Raw genomic sequence first — 20,946 nt, forward strand, 5'->3', positions numbered from 1 at the left:
CTTCACGAGCTCCTCTTGGCCCCAGGTCAATCAAGGCTTGAGCGTGAGGAGAGCACACGAAGTCTCTTCCCAACCTAACCCCATCCTGCAAGGAGCGCACGGTGCTCCCCAGGCCCTGATTAGCCTGAGGGTGGGGGAATTGCGAAGTCTCTTGCTCCTTGTCTTCCGGCACGCAGCACTTAGATCAATCACTGGGGTTGGCTCTAAGTGCCGTGCGCTCCCTCATCCCTAGGCCTTGATTGGCCTTGGGGCAGGGGAGTGGCAGGACCTCTGTGGGCCAGATCCAGCCCGTGGAGGCCCTTTTGTCCATCCCTGAGTTAGACAATAGCCTTAGGTTCATCACAATGGAGCTGGTCAAATAGCAAGCAGTTTAGAAATATGGAAAATACCATGCTACCAATGAACTATACATTACTTAGGAAATGAGGCAAGAATTTGCAGAGACTTAACTGATATTTTTAGATTTTCTGAAGATGGTTAGATTAGCTGTCTCATACCTTGTCCAGATTAGGGAAATTCTCAAAACTCTCCCACCACTGCTAACACCAGTTCAATTCAGAATAGGTCTAATTGACATAGGCTCACAGATGAAGGGGGTAGGGAGCAAAGAGGGAATTGCCTCTGGACCTGGTTATTCAAAAGGGTGGCAGCAATTGTGCTGGAGTGCTGGGCCCTTTAAATCACCGCTGGAGCCCAGGTGGCATGCTCCAGAAGCTTTGAGGGCTGGGATGGGGTGCACCACAGTCTGGAGGTGCTCAGAGCTGGTTGCCCACAACCCCGCCTTTTCTGCCTGAGGCTCCACCCCTTCCGGGAGCATGGAGTTGGCCCAGTTCCCCTACCTTCCACTGGGTCCCAGAGAAGCTCTCAGCTCCCATGAATTGACATGACCTTCCACTGAGTTTCCATCCAGGGAGGATGAAGGCAGCTTTAAAAATTACTGGAGTTGTCACAGAGACCTGCTGAATCACCTGCTTCTCAACCGTTAATTAGTATTATTTATTTGTATTAGACCAGGATCCCATTGTGCTATGCTCTGCACAAACACAAAATCAAGGGGCTTGAAATCTCGGTAAAGGACAAGACAAATGGGTGAATACTAGAAAACAATGAGAGTATTGGTCAGCATAAGGCACCCCTATATTGAAATAACATCCACGCAATCAGGTTGCGCTGATTTTACAAAATTGCTTTTAAATCCCTCAGTTCCTTTTGATCATTAGCAGCCTAAGTGTAGTCAAGTATTTTCTAGGCATGATAGCTAAGAAAAGCTTTGAGGAGGGATTTGAAGGTGAATGATGAGGTAAATTTGCAGAGATTATAGGGATTGTTTCCCAGGAGTGTAGGACAGCATGGAAGGTGTTTGAAAATGTACAAGGTGGCAGTGGAGTTTGAAGACAAGCATGGCTAACTCGATAGCGACTGAGGTGATTGGTAAGGTGGGGACAGAATGTGAAGGGCCTTGAAAATGAAGGCAAGCAGCTTGTGACAGAAAGGGGGGGCCCGTGGGGAGAATGCAAAGTGATGGGAGATACAGGCAAATGACAGGCTAGGATAATGACCTTCGTAGCATCATTGTGAATGGATGTGAGCAAAGCAAGATTGTCAAGGCTGGGGAGAAGGGCGGTGCAGTAATCAGAGCATGAGATGATGAAAGCCTGGAGGATAGTTTTAGTTGTGGCAAATGGATAGCAAAGGCTGCATCTCAGAGATGTTATGCAGAAACAAAGATATCCAGGTTGTGGGCCTGAGTGACAGCCAAAAGGGTGGTATTGTCCACAGTACTGAGAAAGGAAATAGCATGCCCCTGCACGCCTCCCCTGCTGTTTTGGAATCCCAGGCAGAGGTCACACCACTGGGGACATCATTAGGGCAGGGATCTGCAAACTTTTCAAACCAAAGAGCCAAACGACATCAAAATTCAGAACAAGTGGTCAACCAAGAGCTGTATCAGAATGCCCATTGGCATGACTGAAAATACACAACTTAATATTGTTGATAATTGATGGAATGATTCATAATAGCATAAATGAAACATTGTACTCACAGACTTTATTTAATGGGACTTCTGCTGCATCTTTTCACACATTTATTTGAAGCTCAAATCCAGCTTCATGCATGCATTTAGGCTGTCTTCTGTCAGACAGAAGGTAGAGGGTTGGGGACGTGGGGATGCAGGAGTTTGATGATGTGGGGGTAAGAGGGGATCAGGGTAGAGGTTTCAGGTGCATGATGGGCTCAGGATTCGGGTGTATGGGGGGTGCAGGAGTGTTATGACACTGCAACTAAATGGGGGATGGGCCACAATTGGGGGCTTGTTGGCGAGTCTTCATTTTTAAATAAAGTATAATATTATGTCCAAAACAAAAGGTTTCAGCATTGTCTTTATTTAAGGCTGGAATAAATGTATGGGGTTCCGGGGCTAGGGGATTTTGTGGTCTGCCCTAGGCTCTGGGGTGGGGCCAAAAATGAGGGGTTAAGTGTGTGGAAGATGACTGCCAGTGAATGGGATAGGGATAGAAGTGCAGGATCTGGGCAAGAGGTGGAGTGTAGGAGGAAATGAAGGTGCTGAGTCTGGGGAGGGTTGGGTACAGGAGCAGGCTGGGAGTAGGGTGTCTGGCTGGGGAGAGGGGACAGGAGCAAGAAAGGGGGCAGGCTGTCTGGCCGGGGGTGGTGGGAGAGGCAGAAGCAGGCGGGAGCAAGATATCTGGCTGGGGTCAGGGTTGTCTGGCCACTGGGCAGGAGTGGGTTGGTGACAGGCTTTCTGGCCAGGAAGCAGGGTGTCTGGTCAGGGGCAGGAGTGGGCTGGGGGCAGGCTGTTGGGAAAGATCTGGTGGGGATGCTTGTGGCTTTCTCCTCCCGCAGGAAGCCGGAGCTGGTGTTCCAATCTTGTGGGGGGGCTGCGAGGCTGTAGCACCAGCTCTGGCTCCCTGTGGTGGAAGGAGCTAGGAGAGGGGCTGAGTTGGAGCTCCAGAAGAGCCATATCTGGCTCCCTAGTGAGCCATATTTGGCTCGTGCGCCATAGGTTGTCAATCCCTGCATTAGGGTTTATGTTAATGTGAGTCAATGCAGTAGAGCTGGCTAAGACTTCTAAGTCAAGGCCTTGACTACATGAGAAAATGATAGTAATTTAAATAAATTGATCTAGAACTCATTGTATAAAAACAGTGCAATTTCCTGTGTGGTCATTATTTCAGTTTAGGAATGCCTTCTGTCAATTCAGAATACATTTATTTCTTTAAATGCTTGCTCATGTCTATTCCATTCTAAGTGTGAGTGTGCCAGTGTGCACCGTTGCTGGAATTTTTTGCCTTAGCTGTATCTGTAGGGCCTACTCTGGAGTCCCGCACTCATGCACCAGTATGTAAGGCATTGCTGGCCCTACGCCCTCTCAGTTCTTTCTTACCTCCTATTGCAGTTCCTCCCTCTTGCTTTGCAAGTATGATAATGGTTTATTAGCTACTGGCTGTTCTCTTTGTATATAAGCTTCAGGGGGTAGTGGAATTAGTCTGTACAGGATAAATTTAAAAAACAACAAATGGTCTGGTAGCACTTTATAGACTAACAAAACATGTCGATGGTATCATGAGCTTTTGTAGGAGTGACACAGCCCACTCCGGTCATCTGAAGAAGTGGGCTGTGCCCACAAAAGCTCATGATACCATCGACATGTTTTGTTAGTCTATAAAGTGCTACCAGACCATTTGTTCTTTTTTAAGTTTATCTTTGTATATAGTTGATGATAGTTAGTAATTAAGTATTATGCGTTAAGTGTTAAGATAATTAGTTAACGTTCCAGTGAGCACTTTGTCCCACAGCCAGCCTGGTCCCGGGGCTTCAAACTGTGGTCAGTTTGTGTAAGCCTATGCCAGTTAGCAATTCCCTCAACAGATGACTAAAGTGTTTGGGGGAGTTGCATGTGAAACAAAAGTGCAGGATCTGCAAAAATTTTAGGCTAAGGACCCGAAGACCAAGCATTTCTGTAAGTAGACACAGCTCTTCATTGCAGTGGCAGACAGAATGAAGGACCTTCCTGTGTCTGCTCAGAGAATTTCCTCATAGATCACTGCCTGCATCAGGTTTTGCTATGAACAAACAAAGGTGCCACTGCATTTAGAAATCACTGCGGCAGCAAGAAGCGGAGCGCTCCCATCCCAGGGAGCTCTGCTTCCTGCTGCTGTGGTGAAGAGCAGCACAGTGGGTCAGAGCAGAGCAGGCTGCTGCGTCACTCCAACTCCCACTATGAGTGTGGAAGGAGGGGCAACCCCTCCTGCCGCCCCATGCCAAGCCCCCCAGTAATCCCTCTGGGGGAAGAGTAGGGTGAGAAGGGGGCATAGCAGGGATAGTAATTGGGGGAGAGTTAGAGTGAAGGCGGTGGTGGAGCAGAGGCAGGGGCGGGGCCTGCGGCTAGGGGTTGCCTCAGCCCCATGCCTGGGTCACTGGGGTGCGGGAGTTGCCCCAGATCTTGTGGGCCCCTGGGGATGGTCCTGTGCCCACGTGCCATTATGTGATCAAACAGCAGGCCTGGGACAATGCTTGCTTTGGGAGAGCAGTATTGCTTTGGTGAACTCTGAACCCAGCTTCAGGATACTGCTTGTGAGTCACTAATAATAGAATCGACATAAGCAAGCACTCAAAGAAGAAAAATGGTTACCTACCTTTCATAACTGTTGTTCTCTGAGATGTGTTGTTTGTGTCCATTCTGTTCTAAGTGTGTGTGCACCCACGTGCACCACTTTTGGAATATTTTGCCTTAGCAATAGCCATGGTGCCAACTCTAGTGCCTTCTGGAATCCCATGCTCATGCACAGATTTACAAGGCATCACTGGCCCTATGCCCTTTGAGTTCCTTCTTGCCAGTAACTCCAACAGAGGAGTATTAGGGCAGATAATAGAATGGACATGAGTAACACATCTTGAAAAACAACAGTTACAAAAGGTAGGTAATCATTTTTACTTACTGACATGCTAAACCAATCTAAGGCGTTCTTACTCTGAAGTTCGAGTGGCTGTACAAGTTGAACTAAATCAAATTTCTAAACCTATTGAATTAAATCTGCAATTTTCTTGTGTAGACCATGCCTGAGTGTCTGAAACTACTGATCTTATGTGGAGTTGGAGTTAGTAGTACTTCATCTTTTTGCATGGAACCCAATGACTACTATACAAACTATAGGTAACAGAGAGTCAAGCTCTATGTGTTTCACTTTCTCCGTATGTAAATGAAGATACTTCCCTGACTTGCAAGGGAGTTGTCGGGATAAATTCATTATTTTACTGGTAAGATATTTTGAGATTCTTAGGTGAAAGGACAAAGAATAATTAGGCACCTAATTACCTTTGAGGATATGAAACATATGATATAATCAGTAAACATGAAAATTAATTTTTCCAGGGCTCTATCCATGTTGGAGCTTTCATACAGTTTTTATATGCTAACATGCTAGTTTGTGTTCCACCAACCTTATTTGGAAAGAGGATAAAAAAGCTGTGTACATTTTGAGGCCCATATCCTGTTAGTGATTCCCACCCACAACTGAAGTTTACCATCAGGAGGTGGAGTTGAGAGAAACTTTAAGGGAACCAGCTTGGGTGAGTAGAGTTGCCTTATCTGCAGTAATTTTTACATCCACATGACGATTTCCCCCCTTTATGAAAGGTGATTAAGCAACTTCTGCAGCCGTCTAGTGACTCTGAACAAGGTTTTTTCTTTTCTGGTGAAGTAAAACAATGTGGAATCCAGTCCTGATCTGTTACCTTTGAAGTCTGTAATAGGATCACTCATTCAATGCCAGGTAAACATGTGCCTGAAAGACACCTCTCCATTGAATAAATGAAGGACAGATGTCTTGCACTGAGAGCACAAGTGTATTCTTTGCAACCCGAACAAAGTTATTAAAAATATCAGACTGGTTAGCTGAGTCAGTTGGTGAAGTAAGGGATGTGCATAAACATTTCCGCTGTTATGACTCAATGCAATGTAAGCAATGACCTGTTGTTTTTTTTATAGCGTATACTGTGTTATATCAAATCATTTATCAATACTATAGTAGTAGTAGTAAACATGAGGGTTGCCTAACCCCAAAGCCTGAACCAGATACTATGACTCTGTGAAATCTTATTAAAGACTCAATTATGCCTAGTATGAAGCAAAACTGTGCTTGAAAAGGGAAGGAGGTAGGTTCATTACCCCAAGGGTTATGATCCGGTTCAGGATTGCCCTGTAATTACTTTGTATTAGCTATATACGTTCTGTGTATTCCACAGAAGAATTAGGTATGTCAGCATAATGGGGCAACAGAGTAGGAGGATATTTTGGAAAAAAATTGGAGAATGTTGGGGATAACTTCTTGGTACAAGTGCTGAAGGAACCAACCAGGGGCCACGCACAGCTTGACCTGCTGCTCACAAACAGGGAGGAACTAGCAGGGGAAGTAGATGTGAGTGGCAACCTGGGTAGCAGTGATCATGAGATGGTAGATTTCAGGATCCTGACAAAAGGAAGAAAGGAGCACAGCAAAATACACACCCTGGATTTCAGAAAAGCAGACTTTGACTCCCTCAGAGAACTGATGGGCAAGATCCTCCGGGATGCTAACATGAAGGTGAAAGGAATCCAGGAGAGCTGGCAGTATTTTAAAGAAGCTTTATTGAAGGCACAGAAACAAACCATCCTGATGCGCAGTAAGAAAAGCAAATATGGTAGGCGACCTTGGTGAGCTTAAACACAAAAAGGAAGCTTACAAGAAGTGGAAACTTGGACAGATGACTGGGGAGAGGTATAAATATATTGCTTGAGAATGCAGGGGAATAATCAGAAAGGCGAAAGCACAATTGGAATTGCAGCTAGCAAAGGATGTGAAGGGTACCAAGAAAGGTTTCTACCGGCATGTTAGCAATAAGAGGGTGATCAGCGACGGTGTAGGGCCATTACTAGATGAGGGTATGTCTACACTACAGCGCTAATTCGAACTAACTTAGTTCGAATTAGTTAATTCGAACTAAGCTAATTCAAACTAACGCATCCAGATTAAAAAACTAGTTCGAATTAGCCTTTTGCTAATTCGAACTAGCATGTCCACATTAAGTGGACCCTGAACCGGGGTTAAGGATGGCCGGAAACAGTGCCGGCAGGGCATCAGAGTAGGACTTAGAGCGTGGAGCTGCTGTCTCAGGCTAGCCGAGGGCTGTGCTTAAAGGGACCCGACCCCCACCCCGAACAGACAGTTCTCAGGGGTGCCCAGCTTGCAAAGCAGTCCTGGCTTGGATTGCCCAGAGTACCCACACTGGGCACATCACAGCACTCGGCCATCAGACTGGCTGCACTTGCCGCAGGCTGCCATCTGGTGAAAGAGGGCAATTGGGGGGCTGCAGGAGAGCTTCCACCCCCAGAAGCCCGCAGAGCCAGCCCAGTCCTCCCCATAGGGGGCTCGTACCCCATTCCTCCCTCACCTCCTTCCACTTACCCCTCCCTAGCCCCCCTTCCTGATGTACAAAATAAAGAAAACGTGTGGTCAAAAATAGAATCTCTCTTTACTGAACAAAACTCAGGGAGACTGGGAAAAGGAGGTGGGAGAGGGGAAGAGAGAGGCTGGGAGGGGGAGGGCAACTAAAATGATCAGGGGTTGGGAACAGGTCCCATATGAAGCGAGGCTAAAGAGACTGGGACTTCTCAGCTTAGAAAAGAGGAGACGGAGGGGGGACAGGATAGAGGTGTCTAAAAGCAGGAGTTGGGTGGAGAGGGTGCATACAGAAAAGTTCTTCATTAGTTCCCATAAAGAAGGACTAGAGGACACCAAAGGAAAGGAATGGGTAGCAGGCTTCAAACTAGTATCAGAAAGTTGTTCTTCACAAAGCAAAGAGTCAACCTGTGGAACTCCTTGCTGCAGGAGGCTGTGAAGGCTACAACTAGAACAGAGTTTAAAGAGAAGTGAGATAAAGTGATGGAGGTTGGGTCCATGGAGTGGTATTAACCAGGGGGTAGGAGTGGTGTCCCTGCCTAAAGTTTGTGGAAGGCTGGAGAGGGATGGCACGAGACAAATGGCTTTGTCACTGTCTTCGGTCCATCCCCTCCAGGGTCCCTAGGGTTGGCTGCTGTCAGCAGACAGGCTACTGGGCTAGATGGACCTTTGATCTGACCCAGGACTGCCATTGTAAGCTCAGGGCTCAGGGTCGGGGGTCTCAGTGGACCCCCTTGATTTTCATGCACACCTGCTCCTGGGTGGGCAGCTCTCCTGCCCTAGACAGCCACTTTCCTGTGCCTAGTACGGAGGTCCTGGATGAGGTCCACGATCTCGGCACTAGACCAGGCGGGCGCCCGCCTCTTGTGGCCCCGGACAGGCTCCTGGGAGCCGCCTGCCAGGTCCCGGGAAGAGGCGGAGGGCTGGTTGGCAGCGGGTGGCTGGTTCGTGCCGTGCCAGGTGCAGGGTCTGCTGGCTGGGTGCTGGCAGGCTTGCACCTGGCACGGGCACCGTAGCCAGCCCGTGCCCCTTTAAGGGCTCCTGGGCCCGGAGGGGGGCAGAAGAGTTTCCCTGGTGGTGCCCAGAGTGGCCACCAGGGAAAGCTGGGGAGGTCTAGCCTCCCACTAGTTCGAATTAAGTGGCTACACAGCCCTTAATTCGAACCACTTAATTCGAACTAGGCGTTAGTCCTCGTAGAATGAGGTTTACCTAGTTCGAATTAAGCGCTCTGCTAGTTCGAATTAAGTTCGAACTAGCGGTTTGTATGTGTAGCGCCTATCAAAGTTAATTTGAACTAACGGCTGTTAGTTTGAATTAACTTTGTAGTGTAGACATACCCTTAGAGAGGGCACTTGGGAGTGGACTGTCATTTGCCCGCAGGCATTCAGGAAGGCAAAGGCTTTGTAGTCTATATTGGTTTCATTTGGCTTGCTGTGAGAAACGTTGGCTTCTATGCTGAGTTTCAAAGAGGGTGCCAAATAGGAGTCCTTGTTATGGCACTTGTCCATTAGGAATTACACTAAGATCATACATGTCATATCACAGAATCTTCACTCTTCCTTCCCCCCCCCTTTTTGTTTCCTTCGTACTCTGTGACTCACCGGAATTTCTGTTAATGCCTGTGCTAGGGACACAAAATAATAACCAGTGTACAAGATCATAATTTAAATATATTAAATGAAGTGTCATGTGTTTAGGAAATTTATTCCTGTCAGAAATTCTGGGTGGAGGAGTGGATTTTTACCTGGAGGGAAGTGTAAGAGGGAGTCTGGGAGGGAGCTGTGATGTGGGGCAGAGGGTTTGTGTGGTGGTGACCTGGGGCAGGGAGTTGGGGAGCAGGATGGGGTGGGATGACAGAGGAAGGCTCTGGCCAGGAGGTGCTTACATTAGGTGGCTTCCAGCCAGCAGCCCAATGGGGCTCCAAGGCAGTCAGTGACAGCACCCCTCCCCCACTCCCTACAGAGGCAGGAGCCAGGAGAGGTGAAGTGCACTGGGTGGGTGCATTCACTCTGCTTCCGCTGCAGCTCCTGCCACTGTGAGAAGTGTATGTGGGGGGGTGCAACCACTGCAGCTGCATGGTACCAGCCCCCACCAGTGATCATCAAAGCCATGAAATCCAGGAGATGAGATGCAATGGGGAGGAGAGGCTGGGGCAATGGTGGCAAGTGGTGGGATTTGGGGCCTGGTAACGGACAGCAATCCCCCACACTGTGGCTGGGAGTCCTGAGCCAAATTGTGCAATCCCTCCCGCTGGGGCTGGCCTACAGGCCAGGAGTTTGAGAGCCCTGCTTTATGCCAAAAGAATATGCAAACATCGTTTTAGAAACTGATTGGCTGCGTCTGGATTGGCATGATTTTCGGGAAATGCTTTTAACGGAAAAGTTTTCCGTTAAAAGCATTTTCGGAACAGAGCGTCTAGATTGGCATGGACGCTTTTCCGCAAAAGCACTTTTTGCGGAAAAGTGTCCGTGCCAATCTAGACGTGCTTTTCCGCAGAAAAGCCCCAATCGCCATTTTCACGATCGGGGCTTTTTTGTGGAAAACAAATCTGAGCTGTCTACACTGGCCCTTTTGCGCAAAAGCTTTGCGCAAAAGGGACTTTTGCCTGAACGTGAGCAGAATAGTATTTCCGCAAGAAGCACTGATTTCTTACAGTAGGAAGTCAGTGCTTTTGCGGAAATTCAAGCGGCCAGTGTAGACAGCTGGCAAGTTTTTCTGGAAAAGCGGTTGATTTTCTGGAAAAACTGGCCAGTCTAGACACAGCCGTTGAGTTGATTGCTGAGCATTATTTTCCCTCTGATAGTACTACTGGCAACAAAACACTGCTCCCCCTTTTTTAAAGGAGATGGAGATCCAGCTAAACCTAAGTGACTTTTTAAAAGAGAATATAAATTGGAGTTGGCTATAACACTAGCACATGTGAACATCTGACAGGCACAAAACTATTCAGCAATGTTTTTTGCTCTCTCTGGACAGTTATTAAGTTTCTGAATCTGTTCTTTATGCTGTACTAGACGACTTACCTAGCATTGCTAAAGTCATTCTAGACAGGTGGCTGGGAGTGTGGTGGGTGCAGGAATCAGGGTTGGGAGTGAGAAGAGGCTGAGAGTGCAAAAGTCAGGGGAGAGTGTTGAGGGGACTCAGAGCAGAGTGTGGGAGCAGACAGTGTTCCCTCTAAGCTGAGCAACAGCACAGCTTCACAGGTGATTAATCACCCTCACCCAGTCAGAGGCTCAGGGCTCTGTGCACAGAACTCACTTACTGGGCGGGGCTGATTAATCACCCGTGAAACTGTGCTGCCCTGCAACTTAGAGGGAACACTGAAACTGCCAGTGGCTACTTCCCAGAATGGCAAGTAGGGACTGTTCCCTGGGGCTGGCATAGGAGGAGCTAGCTAGTGGGCTGGCAGCTGCTATCTGGGGGGTGGGATGCTAACTCTCCCTGCTATCACTCCTCCCTGTTTGATGAGAAAGAGTCCCTTTCCATGTACATCCCATTGTCCTGGCACAACCAACCCCTTACCTTGCTTTAAGTTATGATAAGAGGAAGCTGCATACTAAATTTGGTGGTCATAGCTTTTACCGTTTCAGAGACTCATAGACAGACACATAGACATTTATAGTAGATTTCAAATATATAATAGATTTCAAATTCTCCTGAAGTTTATTGGGATAAATAACAGGTGGCCACATTTGTCTCATATGGCCACATTTATTTGCTCAGAATTTGTGTGAACTTCATGCAGACATGTATGTACCTATCTTTGCCTATGACTTTATGCAAAATTCAACCATGCCAAAGTGCTTTACAATCTTGAGGGCCTGCAAACCCATAACAGCTAGTTCTGAAGCAAAACAATATCTAATCTTTGTAGAACTGGCCATAGAAAAGATTGCTCAATTTCAGCTGTAAATTGACAGGGTATGAAAAAGGATGCGAAACCTATTCTAGTCACATCCTTTTCTCAAATCCCATCCTCAATCATGCTCCTTTTCTGGAGTTATCCCAAGAGCTCTTTCTCTTTAAATCTTCTGACGTCAGAAATGTGAATCCATAGCAACTGTCTGTCACGTTGGATCAGTCCATGAGGGAAGTGGAAAGTGGGAAAGAAATTGCTCCTGTGCAATCAAGGCTTAAGTGTGAGTAAATATAAAGCATGCTTTTTTTTGTGACATTCTGGATGGATTTTTAAAGTAGTATCAGCAACAGCAAAAGGAAACTGCAAGTATTAAATCTCTTGTTTAATGTGCATATTTTATTTGGTGGCAGCATTTAATAAGACAGGTCAGTGACTGCTGCAACTGCTATTCAGGGGGAATATTTTAAAGGCAAGAGGGAAGCTCAGATTATATGCTGATATGATGCATCAGAAACCCATACTGGAGACATAGTCTCAGTGCTTGCCAAGTCTTCTTCATAATGTTAAATGGCATAGTCAGTGTTAGCAAACTATCTACAAACCCAGCCAATATGTAAATACTTCTTTTGTACAGAGTTTTCTTAACTATTTATATAGAGATTTAGGGAGGCAGCCTCCAGTTTGATAATGACCCTTAGAAAATTGTCATACCCACTGAAATAAAAGCATGCAACCATTATAAGATATGCACCACACTTAACATGCATGTAGGTGCAGTGTGCTCAGGGCTGAAACAGGAGATGCCTTCTGTGCCAATGCAAAGGCCAAAACAGCTTTAAACAGATTTGCTACAGGCAAAACCTGTGTAAAATCTGCATAGGGCTACTCCACTGCCTCCTGGAGGGCGCCATGGGATGTTTCAGTGGTGGGTCTCTGCAGATCAGTGCAGAGAAACGTGGGAGTGACAGTAGTATACTTTGCTGTGCCTTGCACTAGCCAGCAGTAGATAGATATGGATGGGGTGTGAAGATGCCTGTACCTCACTTCCTGGTTGAAGACGATTCTACCTGTTTTCTCAGTCCCCCCAGAATATACTGTTTACTTGGAGGTCTTGTGTTGTATTAGAATGGTGTCCAAAATTACATATGAATACACGTGTTCTATATTTAACTGGACATGTCTACAGATGCCAGATAAAAAATGAAATTTATATATGGGCACTACGCAAGAAATTAATTTACTTACAGGTTCACGTGCATGTATGTTTACAGCTCAGTGTTAGACACTCAACCTGAATGTAAAGTTATGCCTTAGATGAGCAGTGGTGTACTAAATTAAGCCTTAAGAGAGGTTCCATACTATATATACTCAATGTGTATTCATGGATAGGGCACCTTTCCCTAATCTGAAGAGCACGGTGTGTCTCAAAAAGTATACCTCTTACCAACAGAAAGTAGCTGACTAAAAGCTACTATCTAGTTCTGCCTCACCTTGTCATTTTAAAACCTTGGGCATGGCATTTCTATCACTAGGCTGCATCTAGAGGAACGGAATCTGAAAGGAGATGCAGGGGCGTCATGCCTCACAGTGAACATGCACAGGACGTGCTTGGGAAATCATGCACCTTGGGACTGCAGCTAGAGACCACCTTTCAGACACGCAGTGGTAAAACGCCTTCAATGGCGACCTCGGTGCCCTGCATTAAATAAACGTGGCCGGTAGCTTCGCTGTAGGGCCGATCGAAAGGCGCCCGCAGCTCCTCGGGGGCGATGCTCTGCGCTCGTGGAGCCCCCGAGAGGCCACACGCCGGCAGGGACACGCGCCACAGCCAAGGGGCCGCGGGCGGGTGGGGCGCTCCGGCTGGAACACGCAGCGCAGGGACCGGACCCTGCGACACGCGCCTGCAGCAGCGCCGCCCGCCACATGGCGCAGCGTCCCGCGCGCAAGGCCGAGCCACGCGGCGGCGACTCCTCGGCGAGCGCCCGAAGCCTGCGCCCCGCCCCTTGGACCGTACCATTCCGCATTGGGCCGTACCATCCTGAGGCAACGGCGTGGGGGAGGGGCGGAGCTGGGCGGCCCCGGGGAGGGCGGGACAGAGCTGTTGCAGCCGCCGAGCCGGAATTTGCGGAGGCAGCAGCGGGCGCTCGCTGGTTTGTCGGCGTCCTGCTCGACGAGGCGCGGCTCTCCCTGCCTCTCTTCTTCCTTCTCCCGCTGGGCCATGCGCGGTCCCGCCCGGCGTTAGGAGCGGCCCGGAGCGCGGTTGACTTGGCAGGCACCTCCCTCAGGTAAGAGGCCCCCGCGATCCCCGCCGCCGGGCTTGGGCAACGGCTCTCTCCGCGCGAGGACCCGCGGGGGGGGGGGAGGGGAGGGGGAGGAGGAAGCGCGCCTGGTGCGATGCGCGCGCAGAGGTTTGCGGAGGGGCTGCGGCGCCTCGAGCTGAGGGGGCGGGGGGCTGATGTGGCGGCCCCTGGGAGCGGGAGGATGCTTGGGCGTGGCCCCTAGGCGGGGAGGGGGCGAGAATCCCCCAGGGGCGGGGCGGGATGCGGGGCCTGCGGGCTGCTCCCGGGAGGAAGAATATGGAGGAGGTGGGCGGCGGGCGGAGGGAGAGCGGCCTCCCTCCATGGCTGGGCCGGGAGTCTCCTTGTCTCGGGAGAGGCAGGCGTGGCGCCCTCCTGCCTTGTGACCGGCAGGCCCCGGGCCCGGCGGAGCTTGGGGGCTGCAGTGCTGGCCGCCTCCGGAGGCCGTGGAGGATGCGGTGGTATTGAGCTACTCCTTTTCCGGAGGGGCGAAGTGGATCCGTGGCGCAGGGGAAGCCTAGCCCGGGGGGGAGGGGGGGGGGAGGGGAGGTGCTGCAGCTTTTTTTTTTTTTTTTTTAAACGGAGGATCTGCAGTCCCTGGGGGTCTCCCGCGAAATGCCACTAAAGCAGCTGACCCTTTTCAAGAACGGGGATACTCCAGCCCCAACAATGTGAGAGACGTTCCCTCTTCCCCAGTGCTCTACATCTTCCCTCTGCATGTATTGAGGGGTCGGAAGTGTTGAACTGTAAAAAGGTCGCTTCCTTCTCTTCAGAACAGGCAGCCCTGAACCTCCTGTCACAGCATACACAAAGCATAAACCGAGGGTTTCATGCTCCTTACAATACCTGGCTTGCTGTTGCCATTCCTGGGATGCAAAGGTTTCAGAGCGGAAGACCTGACGTGTTATAATGTGTTTTTTGTAATATACGATTATGTAAATCAGAGAAACACATAAGATTAAAGGAACAAAATAGCCTCTGGCTTCCAGGCCCATTCTATATTAGGAAGTTGTTGCCTGTGGGCAGTGGTTATCCATAGTTGGTTCAGTATTGAAAATGTGACTACTTCAGTGGGGGAAGCTGTTATAGTCTGATTCAACAAAACCTGATGAAGTGGGCTCCAAACCACAAGAGCTTTTGGTCTGATAAATATTAGTGTTTAAGGGCCACAGGACTCCTCTTTGGCTTTGATGTGACTGCTGATACAAGTGGGCTATTACCGTTTGAGTAGTGGTACTGAAAATGGCTTGTCGTGTCAACACTAGCAGTTAAACCTACTTCATTGTCAGTAGAAGATCAATTTACTATTACCCGATTTCAGTTTTTAGGTGAGGGACTAATTTGGCTACAACTACTCAAGAGAAATATCTTGGGAGTCATTGTGGATAGTTCTCTGAAAACATCCACTCGGTGTGCAGTGGCAGTCAAAAAAAGCAAATAGAATAATAGGAGTCATAAAAAAGGGATAGAAAATAGGACAGAAAATATCTTATTGTCTCTATATAAAACAATAGTACGCCCACATCTTGAATATTGCATACAGATGTGGTCGCCTCATCTCAAAAAAGATATATTGGCATTGGAAAAGGTTCAGAAAAGGGCAATGAAAATTATTAGGAGTTTGGAATGGGTCCCATATGTAGACAGATTAAAAAGACTTGGACTTTTCATCTTAGGAAAGAGGAGACTAAGGAGGGAATTGATAGAGATCTCTAAGATCATGACTGGCATGGAAAAAATAAGGAAAAGTTATTTATTCGCACAATTAAAGAACTAGGGGTCACTAAATGAAATTAATAGACAGTAGGTTTAAAACAAAAGGCAGTTTTCTTCACTCAGTGCATAGTCAACCTGTGGTGGTACTTGCCAGAGGATACAGTGAAGGCTAGAACTTTTAACAGGATTCAAAAAAGAGTTAGATAGATTCAAGGAGGTCCATCAATGGCTTTTAACCAGGGTGGGTATGAATGGTATCTCTCGCCTCTGGTTTTTCTGGAGGTGGGTGACAGGGGAGGGATCATGTGAGGATTGCCTGTTGAGATCCCACCCTCTGGGGCATCTGGTATTGGCCACTGTCGGCAGACAGGATACTGGAGTAGATGGACCTTTGGTCTTACCCAGTATGGCTGCTGTTATTATCTTATGTATGGAATATATAGGGAAATGTTCTTCCTGAAATGTAAGACAGTCACTTATATTTGTATTCTGGCAATTGGCGAAAGCAATCTTGTGATGGAACCCTATACATTTTTCTGTGGAGGGATTATAATAGAAGGCTGCATCTGAAAATATCACTTCATGTCTTCAAGAAAAGTGCTTGTGGTTCCTTTCTGTTAATTAAATGGCATATATGTTGGTACTTTCCAACTCTATTGAGATATGTTACTAACTTGAACAAATTTCTTTCTCCAACAAATTTGTTATCCCGTGGATAAAAGTAAATATTGGCATCCAAGATTTTGAATCTTGTAAATAGTCATAGGAAATTTTGGCTTGATCTAAATTGGGGATAAAACACCTGTCATGCGTTGAGCATCAGCAAATTGAGAGTTATGATACTTCAGTGTAAGTCTAAAGAGGTTTCTTGCCTGCCCTCCTGTGCTATAGGGTGAGCTCCCATAGAGTTATTTAGGTTCATAGTGGGAGAGTGAAAGAAGGGAAGTTTGCTCATAGAACTCCATTAGATATGTTGAGAGTGATGCAAAAAGATTCAGCAATATGTTAGTGGAGAGAGGTATTAGTTAATGCTGGTGTGCCCAGGAGGGATAATAAAAAACATTTTAAAATGTGTAACTGCTGCCTCTGATACAGAGACAGCATGGGGAGCGCACTCTAAGCGCCGTACACTCTCTGCAGGACAGGAGTAGGGTGGAAGGAGTCTTTGCATGCTCCCCACCCCTAAGTCCTGATTGACCTTGGGAGGGGAGCGCACAAAATTTCTCGCTCTCCTGTCCTCAAGTGCATGGGACTTAGTCAACCACCAGAGTTCACTTTAAGTGCAGCACACTCCCCAGTCCTTAGGCTTGGGGTGGGGGTATGGCAGGGCCTCAGCAGGCCGGATCAATCCACTTGGAGGCCCTTTATCCCACCGCTGGTCTAGATCATCCCTGATAGATGTCTATCCAATCTGCTCTTAAATATCTCCAGTGATGGAGATTCTACAACTTTCCTAGGCAACTTATTCCAGTGTTTAACCACCCTGACAGGAAGCTTTTCCTCATGTCCAACCTAAATCTCCCTTGCTGAAATTTAAGCCCATTGCTGCTTGTCTTATTGTCAGAGGCCAACAGGCCATGAGACTAACAATATAACAAAACTAAATTTAAGTTGAAAAAAGCATTAAAAGGTGTACAGTATATTATTTTTAAATCAGTGAGGGCATTGTTCTATTTCTCATTAAGGATTATTCCAGTTCTCATTAAATGTAGGGCTGTTGCTACATTTCAAAGGCGAAAGTGCCTTATGGAGCCCAAGGTCAGCTGGGGACTCCCCTGCTGACCCTGTGCACTGCTCCCTCTTTGAAATGCCATGAGTAGCCTGATGCCAGTCCCCAGCTGATCCTGGGCTCTACGTGGTGCTTCCACTTTGAAATGCCACAAGGAACCTGATCTGATGCTGTACCCCTTGCGACGTTTCAAAGCAGCAGCACTGTGTGGAGCTTAGGATCTGGCCCCAGGCTTCAAGCGGCGCTGCTGCTTTGAAGTTGCCCCTCTTTTTCTCTCCCCTCTCCTTGCTGCCTCTATCTGATCAGGTAATTTAATACTAGATCATTGGCCACAGTGTTTGTCAATTTAACTTAGTTGTAACCTGTTCTTCATCCAAACTGTCTTCATGGTCTTTGGGTAGCTTTGTCTGCTGTTAAATGTGATTATCACATTCTCCTGGATTCTTAAAAACTGGGATTGTTTTTGGGATACTTAGAAGTCTCCCTGGAAAAACTCAAAATATTTTTGGTTTGTAGAACTGTGTGCATTGGATAGCACTCTTGTAAAAACGATTGTTACATCTTTGCAACATTAATTAAAGATGTATGACTGTGTAAACATTTTAAAGGTGATATTGAAAATAAATATAAGACTTGTATAGACTATTGTAAATTTTACTCAGTCTTCTCTGCTAAAATGGTAAATCAGGCCCTTAAATAAGTCCTAAAGCAGGGTCAGTTGATTTGCTGCCTCTAATTTTAGAAGTCAGTCAAAAAAGCGTTCTTAAATTGCTAAAAATCCAGTCTCTGTGATGAAGTGACATCCGAAGCTTTTATTATTGTGTAGCATAAACACTTACCTGGAGAGGTACGGTGCTTATGCAGAACATTTTTTTTCTTCTGAACACTTAATCTTGTTAATATCAATGGATAGGTTAATACAGTCCTGTAACAAATTTAATTGTTTTTATAAATCATAGATACTACTACAGTAATCTTGGACAATTTAGAAAATCTTTCTCTAGAAACCATCAAAAATGCATCACCCTTCTTTATATGGAAGATTAGGTTTGAGTCACTTATTTAATATTTTTCAAATCTATAGCTTAGTATACTTATCTGTCTTTGTTGCATGAGAAATTTCTGTTTTGCAACCTGGTATTTTGTAATAGGATTTGTGTGAGATGCTAAACAGAGAACTAATTGAATAATCACAAACACTTAAATGTATACAGTTTAAGGCAAAAGGAAACTATTCGCTATTTAGTATGGTAGAGAGCATAACAATACTTTCCAGATTGCATTCAACAGTGCTATTCTATAAAGTCTAATTTTTCATTTAAAAAAAAAAATCTCTCCTATTGTGGAGACTTTTCAAAAGATCCCTGAACGTAAACTATGCTGCAATGTCTAAGTTTGCAGAAACAAATGCTCAGAAGTTTCAACTGCCCCCATTCATTTCATTGTATGGTAAATCGAATGTCAGTGATACTTTAAATATCAACAGTATTTCACGGCTTGTCAGAGATGGTAAGCAAAGAGGCAAAATATCACATTATGAAGATCTACACCTAATGTTTGCCATCTGGATGTGGAGGTGTAAGAACAGAACTAAAAATTAATATGGGTAGGCCTTTGACAACAGATGTTGGGATTTTTGGCGCAAGGAAAAGGATTCATTTGAGTTTCCTGAAGCTGGGTTTGAATTGTAGGATTGGAAGGGTCTTTAAGAGGCCATTTAATCCTGTCCCTGGCATTCGTGGCAGGACAGGTATTACTCATGGTCCAATTAAAATATTGAACTTTTTGCCCTATGTAGAACATACATGTAGTCTCTTAAAGGCAATTTTTGTTCACCAGTTTGTAAAGGTCATTGTTCCCTCCACTCCTTTCTTTAGATGTTGGATCTCAGACAAATCTTAATCAGAAACTTTTAGCACAAGCCAACTACTTCAGACTAAGTATGGACAGAGTTGAGCACTGATATTCTAAAGTGACATTATAAGAACTATACTTTTAAGTTAAAATTTCCATTTAATAAGATGCTGAACAAATAAAAATTGAGGTTTGCTTTTAACATACTTCTTAAATAAGATTGAGGAAGCAGGAGACACTCCTGATGGTCACCTTCTACTTCTGAACCTTCACTGGCCAAATTGGCCCTTCATTGTAAGATGAAGATGCCACTGAATGCTCTTCCTTATCATCTCCCAAAGAGGAGGAAGATTAAGGATCCTCAGAGGACAGAGAACAGTTTTTACTAAATAGCTGGTAGCATGCAAATCTTTTTCCTCTTGCCAGGTGCCCATAGTAGTGTGTAAAATTACAGGAAACCTAATTTGAGGACGCAGAGTAATATTTACTTTCACAGCTTGCCCCTTACAAATTACCAACCAAGACATGAAACTATAAATGATGTAATTTGTGTTATATAACTGGTTTGGGACTAAAAATGCAAAAATTGAATGCTGTGCTCTTAAACCTGCTGCACTAAAAACTCTGAATTGTGATATGAAAGATTAGTATCTGTGCAGCTAGATATGTTGCCCCAAGTCTTGAGCCAATAATGAAAAGAATGCATTGGAGAACTTTAAAATAGTTCACAATTGAGTGTGCGTGTGTGTGTGTATATATGCAGGGCTCGACGATCACAGTGAAAACCACTCGCCAGCCCCACATTGTGCATGCGCAAGACCCACACTGCGCTTGCGCGAACTGCCGGTAAACGGGGCGACCGGCTGAAATCTACTTGCCACAGGCGAGTAGATAAGCGAATTTGTGGAACCCTGTATCACTTCTGTTTTCCAGTGCCTTGTGACATTCTAACTAAAAGAATCCTGTTGTCCTAACTTTCAGGTGTTTAAGGCCAAGTTGTACACCTCGGTTTATATGCAACCAAGACCATAGGTGCTGACTTTGTCTCTAGCTCCTCTCTCCTCAGGCTCACCACTCCTCCAGCCATTCCACCAACTCTCTGCCTTTCCCCACTTTGCCTCTTTCCTGCCTCTTACCCTGAATGTCCCCTGTGCTTGCTGCTTGTCCTCTGTCTGGGAACGTCCTGAAAACAGCAAAGTAGCTGTTTGTGATGCTCTGGAAGTGCTGTGAGGAAGAGGGAGGGCAGGAGTTGGTCAGCAGATCCTCTAGTGTCTGAGCAGTGTTGGGGGGGAGGAGGAAAGCAGAGGAGAGCTTGGCTTTTCTCCATGGGTGCTCCAGTCCCAAGGCATCTGTGGAGTCGGCATCTATTATCTATTGGCAGGATCCTCTGCATACTGATCCTTCTTTTCCTATCCAGAAAGGAGTGTCAGCTGCCTCTACAGCAGCATTTCCCCACCACTCCACTCACCATCTTTGGATCCTGTGGATGATTCTCTTGTGCTTCGTACAAGAACAGTGAGAGGAGGGTCTGGGGGGGCTATGCATTATCTTGCCCCCTCATCCCCCCATTTATACCAGTTCTGTAGAGTTCCCATTGGAAAATCACAAATCTGGAGGCTGTATTACTTTTCCATGTAGATCCTCCATATTGGAGCATGGTCTGCCAGTGCAGTTCATATTGAGCTCTGCTTTCATGAATTGTGGTAAAGTGTCATAGCCTGCACATTTCTACTATATTTGGGCAGGGGGTTGGACTTGGTGACCTCCTAAGGTCTCCTCCAGCCCTATGATTCTGTGATTCTATATTAATGGGAGGGGGAGGTGCAGGCTTTGAGTGCAGAAAGGAGCTCCAGGCTGGTGCAGTGTGTTAAGATGCAGGAGAGGATGAGGGGTATGGGATGGAGTTTGGGTGTAGGAGTAGATTCTGATCTGGGGCAGGGGGTTGGGATGCAGGAACAGATTCTCACCTGGGAAGTGATTTACGGTGCAGGATGGGTTAGGCTCTGGGAGGGAGTTGGGATGTGACTTGAAGCA

The 20,946-nt window shown here is 46.6% G+C and overlaps 1 protein-coding gene across 1 annotated transcript in view; it reads left to right on the forward strand.

Annotated features, from left to right (window-relative positions):
- The first annotated feature begins 13,382 nt into the window (after positions 1–13,382).
- Positions 13,383–20,946, forward strand: part of GNB4 (G protein subunit beta 4) — a 72,052-nt gene continuing 64,488 nt past the window's right edge. Inside the window, exon 1 of the mRNA XM_075938030.2 lies at positions 13,383–13,601. The gene's annotated coding sequence lies outside the window, so the exon portion shown is untranslated. The remainder of the gene's footprint in view (positions 13,602–20,946) is intronic.

This window comes from Pelodiscus sinensis, chromosome 10, assembly GCF_052426305.1.
Source record: "Pelodiscus sinensis isolate ZL-2025 chromosome 10, ASM5242630v1, whole genome shotgun sequence".
In the NCBI taxonomy this organism is placed as follows: domain Eukaryota; kingdom Metazoa; phylum Chordata; order Testudines; family Trionychidae; genus Pelodiscus; species Pelodiscus sinensis.